The 6000-nt window shown below is 45.0% G+C and overlaps 1 protein-coding gene across 1 annotated transcript in view; it reads right to left on the reverse strand.

Moving 5' to 3' along the window:
• The window catches only part of LOC129839870 (axin-2-like), a 56697-nt gene extending 51018 nt beyond the window's left edge, over positions 1-5679 (reverse strand). Inside the window, exon 1 of the mRNA XM_055907569.1 lies at positions 5663-5679. The gene's annotated coding sequence lies outside the window, so the exon portion shown is untranslated. The remainder of the gene's footprint in view (positions 1-5662) is intronic.
• Positions 5680-6000: the final 321 nt, after the last annotated feature.

Here is a 6000-nt window from a genome sequence, read left to right on the forward strand (position 1 = left end):
CACAGACATGTTTCAGACATGGATCAGAAAGAGTCCCGGCTCCTGCCTTTGAACTGTAGCATGGTGATGTCCGATAAGCCAGCCGTGTGGGTGGGTCAGGAACTCTGCATAACTCAGCACATTCTTACAGCACACAGCGCTGGATGCCAGGCCACACTGCGTTCACCCTATCCACCACCCACCATGGAGAGGCCACAGCCCCAGAGGCAACACCCCAGGCAGGCAATACGAACACAGCTCCCCAACCATGGTTCCTCCATCCAGTAGAGCAGGATTTCTTGGGACAATCACAGTTGGAAATACTCTATGATTAGGGCCTGGAGTTTTTCCTGGCTAAATGACCTGAACAGGAAAAAGCTTAGGGTACGGAGATATGACCTACAACTACAGACCTACAACGACCTACAACTACAGATCTTAATTTGATCACCCTGTTGCATTTAAAACGTGTAGCTCATTTGAGGTTGAAAAAGGCTTCTGAAGTTTGTAATTTCCACAAACATTTCAGACTTGATTTTCCCTTACAAAAAATGTCCATTAATTAGAATCCACATAATAATTCAAATGTCCTGTTGCTGCAGGATTATTGTCCTGCTGTAGCAAACTGGCTCAAATTAAGATCCTACATCTGTAGGGCCCAGTGTTTTTCCTGGTCAGGTCAGGTGATCAAGAAAAAACTGGGCCTTGTATAGGATTACAACACTAGCAATCTCAAAAGTCACTCAATGCTCAAGAAATGTACAGTACACCACAACAATAGTATATTCCACACTTGAATCTATCTTGGTGGTCGAGGAAAAAAAGATGGCTAGGTAGATGTTGGCTTGTTGCTTTTATGGAAGGATACAGCGCTCCAGGACTCCCATGTAGGTCAGGCACAAATCCTGTGCCTCCAGCAGAGAACCCAGAACCTCTTTGAGCATCTGAAGGAGCCAAGGAGAAGAGAGGAGAGCAGACTTTCTTCCAGGTGCTGCTTTCACCGTGGTAATCCTTCCTCAGCGTGACTGTGGGTTTTACAGAGAATCTCTCCAAACAGGTCCCAGATGGTGGGAGGTAGACAGTGACACAAATAAAACACATGCAGACACACACGTACTCCATAAGCTTGCAGCTACTTAGGGACACACACTCATACTCACTTGCAGTTGTTTAGGCACGCGGATACACGAGCTTGTGCATACCCTAGGCCACACGCGCGTACACACACAACGACTGAAGGTGAGAAGTGATTTGTCACTCCTGGGTGGTCCTTGTGTAAAGATAAGGCGAGCTCTGCTAAAGCCCTCTGTTAAGTAGAAGCACAAGTTGGGGCCGTTTTGTCAGGTTAGCAGCGGAGACCTCTTTACAACATGTGTGGGATGTCTGCGGCCTGTCGAGCCGTAGAGAGCTAGAAGAGTTCCTCGAAGTTTAACTCCCATCACATAGCTTGTTTAATGACAATGAGTCAGGAGCATGACTAGTTGAAGCTAACATAAACCTCCTCCTACCAGGCCCTGTGGCTTTTTCTGCTCACATCAGCTCCTCTGTTTGTGGAAGATTAGCACACAACATACAGGAGGCATCTGCTTCGTAGCAGAGCTGGTCAGGCGTTAAGATAAGAAAGGTGGTTAGAAAGAAGAGGAAGCCATTTGAAATGAAGAGATAAAAGAGTCAATCTTTCCCCATTTTCAACCCAAATCCTCCGTTGCTGCCTATTTCTGTATAAGGAAGGGAAAAAATCCCAGTCTCCTCACTCCTCTCTCCTTTTTCATGTGGTTACTGGAACAACAATGTACATTCGGAGCGTTTCGTCCTTTGATGTGTGCATTCACCAAACCGACTTCAAGCGGAGGAAAAAAGAGAGAGTGAGAAAGACGCAGGAGAGAGATTCTGTGGTGGGCTTTCGCTCTCTCTCGTTGGCAAGGCATCTGACATCTAGCCGGCAAAAGACAAAATTCGGTTTTGCCTGTTAAGCCGTCTGTCAAGAGGGTTTTCTCGATTTTTTTCTTGCCCGTTTCGTGGATGTGGCTGTGCCGTTGTGAAGGCCGCTTACACGCTTTCCAAACAATAACAGTTCAATGCTACCCCTTCTGCTTCCTCTGCCAGGGCCCTGAACATGCCAACACATCCTTTTGAGAGCCTTGAAACGACAGCAAACGCTAAGCGTTTCCACCGCGGAGAGAAAAGAGGCCCATCCGCGAGTCTGTGTAATTAAAGTCGATCTAATACTGTTACATTTCTGCTCGGAAATACACACAAAAAAGAGCGTTTCCAAGGCTCTTTCTCTGTCGCTAATCCGCCGCTTCTTTGTCGAGGTCGCCACAAATACGCCTCGCTCACAGGGAAACAGAGAAGACTCAAAATGGTGGAAATAAAATAGCCAGGTTTCAAAACTTGAGTTTGCTGGCTTGAATTAAGTGTAGGCCGCTGCACTACGACAGCGACTACGACTACATCAGAATTTCTATCTATACCCCCTCTTCGATATGAGCTTCAAACTAACTATGTGTCATCTCTCTCAGTCAGCCAACATTCTCTCTTTCTTCACCCCGGAAGGTGACCATACAGGGTGTACTGTACGTTTGATCAGACGCTAGCATCATTGGGTCGTCTACATATATATCTATGTCACGGTGCTAATTGTACGTGACACATTCAGAATACAGCCGTCCTTTTCCGACAACACTGTCACATACACAAGGCCTTGAAAACCAACATCCTCCAATGTGTCTGTCACCTTGGAAGAAATCCATCTCCATTTCGATTGCTGTAATCCTTGGCCATTCATTCACCTCCACCCTTGCATGGCTCCGCTGTAGGAGGCATCAGCGGCTTCGAACACTAAAGAGACAATCAAAGAGTGAGGCATCAGAGCTGGGCTAGTGCCTCTGGAATGGAAAGTGTTATCAAAAACACAGCTGAACTTGATCCTCTGTGCCCGTCCTTCCCACAGGCAAAGTTATCCTTTCAACCGGCTGCTGCCTTCAATAACCCCAAACAACAATAAAAACTTCACAAACGGATTGGGTGCTGATGATGAGTAGGCGAACGTGTCTGAATGCGAAGTAGGCACTGATTATTGACTTTGGGTATTCAGATCTGATGTGTTGGTTTGAATAGGGTTTAAACACATAGGCATACACAGATACTGTCTTTATGGCTCTCCGTTAAGATCAGGGCCGGCCTTGGGCATAAGCGACATAAGAGGCCTACTGGGAACTCAGTTGGGGTCTCGGCTTACTGTTGAGAGTTATAATTGTAGAATACACAGGGTGCAATTTCAAAATGTGGTGGTGCACTGCAGTCTTTCTCTTGTTATGTCAGTCACTGACAGTCGGTCAATGAGCCCATGTCAGCTAACATATTTTTTTTGTTCGTCTAGCCAGCTATCTAAAATTGCAGTAATCATGATTGAATTATCGACCAGGCATGAAGGGCACATGCCCGGGGGCTTTGACCTCCAGGAGGCCCCGATTGATTTTGATAGTCATTCTAACTCAGATATCATATTACCATGGCACAAGTCATGGCAAAATGTGTAGAATTGCAGGAAATGAACTCTAAAACTTGTTTCTCTCTGCCTTCAAGAGGGGCAAGGGGCACAAAAATGTTTTGCTCTTGGGGTGGGGGAGCCCCATCAATTTTTTTTGCTTAGGCTCCCAAAAGGCTATGGCCGGCCCGACTTATAACCTCTGTGCTCACGAAACAGTACCAAAATATATTGTATGTGTGTAAATATCAATGTATATTTTACTGTAGCTTTCTACCAGCTTTCTACCGGCCCCATGTCACAAGGATCTGTACACAATTTCTGGAAGCTGAAAATGTCCACAGTTCTTCCATGGCCTGCATACTCACCAGACATGTCACCCATTGAGCATGTTTGGGAAGCTCTGGATTGACGTGTACGACAGCGTGTTCAAGTTCCTGCCAATATCCAGCGACTTCGCACAGCCATTGAAGTGGAGTAGGACAACATTCCACAGGCCGCAATCAACAGCTTGATCAACCCAATGCGAAGGAGATGCGTCGCCCTGCATGAGACGCTCCTAACTTTTTTTTAAAGGTATCTGTGGCCAACATATGCATATCTGTATTCCCAGTCATGTGAAATCCATAGATTAGGGCCTAATGAATTTATTTCAACTGACTGATTTCCTCATATGAACTGTAACGCAGTAAAATCGTTGAAATTGTTGTATGTTGCGTTTATATTTTTGTTCAGTATAGAAATAGAAATCCACTAAAGCAGCACACACCATTTCTAGTTCTGTAATACTATTTCTACGACACTGATAGCACGTAGCGCTAGCTTCAGAGTATAGAACACAGTGGTGCTGTTGTCACCAGAAGAAGAATAAGGAGGAGGTGTGAATATGCATATGGTACCCGCAAGAGCCCTGCAACATCCCGACTTTGCAAGGATGAAAGGAACTGCAAAGCCAAATCACTTTATCAACCCCAACAGCCAGTCTTATTGTGGATGTGCTTCAGACGCTAGCTAGGCCTAAAAAGTCACAGCGCTAATTGCAAGACACAACAAGGAGATTGTTTGGCCCGGCGCTAACCGTTGTGTACGGCTAACGGTAATCACCACAATAATTTGGCTCCCAGAACATCAAATGGTGGTTTGGAGCTGGAGGAATTTGCATTGAGCTCTTTGATCTGGGAAATTTAAACAAAGCATGACCCGCTATGCAAAAAGCATGAAGGTTATAGTCTCCCCCTCTGCCTCCCTCCCTCCTTTACTCCCCTCCCATCCAGCTAAAACCACGTCTACAGTGGAGATTATCGGGGCTAAAAAAACAGCAAAGGGTGAAAACAGACATCAGAGACTAACTTCATCATTTAGAGGTGAACTTTTAACCAAGGTAAAGTATTGTGGTCACATGGAGTGAACTGTGCGGTGACAGTATTTTACACACAACAAAGGCTGGAATATTTTTGTTATGCAGTGTTGGTATCATTCCCCTTTAAGAGGATCACTTGAAAGATATAGAAGTAGGAGTGATTCACATCCCACTTATATAAAATACAGTATTTATTTAATACAGTATTTAAGGAGGTAGGGGATTTTTGAACCGTTCCACTTCAGTTCGTGTATAATTATTTCCAAGAAAAAAAAGAACTATGGCAGTAAAAGGCTTTTAAGTAAGTTTTGAAAGTGCAACACATTTTGCATGAATATCACTCTCTCACATGGGTTAGAAGTCCCTAAAGTCTTCATTCTCCCTCTCCTCGAATGCAACTTTCTTCCTTGCTCACCAATGCATACGGACTTTTAATCTACTGCAATTAACCCGCCGAGTGTTCATGTGATGGGTGCCCAGAGATAATGAAGACACTAGACTACAGCCAGGCCTTTTCTCACCCAACCTTTGTTAAGGTGACACAACCGCATGGCTACTTGTCAATGGAATGGGATAGACAGACCTATAGGCTGACTGGGTAACCTGTAAATACTCCCGTATTATTACCTAGACTGCTATTGTGACTGACTGGGTTCGAACCCAGGTGTCCTGTGTGCCAGAAGACTGTGTCAGCCTGCTGAGCTAAAGCCTAGGCATGGTGTGTGATAAATAGGCTGACTAGGGAACAGTCAGATACCCCAAAGGTTATTACTCCTGCGTTATTCTCCCAGGCTGCTATTGTGACTGACTGACTGGTTGTGTTGTGTCCACACCTTGTTCGTGTTGTTTGAACGTCCATCTTCCTCTGTCCCCTGCTATAGTAGTGAAGGGAGCTGGAGGGCGTTTTCTGCTTCTGGAGGTTCACCACATCGTCACTGCAGGACAGCACGGTAGCTCTAAGACAAAAGACACAATTAGGACGATAACGTTTTCAATACAGAACTACAATGAGCAGCAGTTAGGTGGGAAACGGTTTGTAAAGAACGTCAGGCAGTTGGAGATCTTGTAATCGTAAAACTCGTTGACACACAAACTGAAACACGACAGGATCAAAAAAGGGAGGATAAAATGTGTCAGTCAATGTTTCTTTTGACAAACTTTTCATCGAATA

The sequence above is a fragment of the Salvelinus fontinalis genome, chromosome 40, assembly GCF_029448725.1.
Source record: "Salvelinus fontinalis isolate EN_2023a chromosome 40, ASM2944872v1, whole genome shotgun sequence".
Lineage (NCBI taxonomy): Eukaryota > Metazoa > Chordata > Actinopteri > Salmoniformes > Salmonidae > Salvelinus > Salvelinus fontinalis.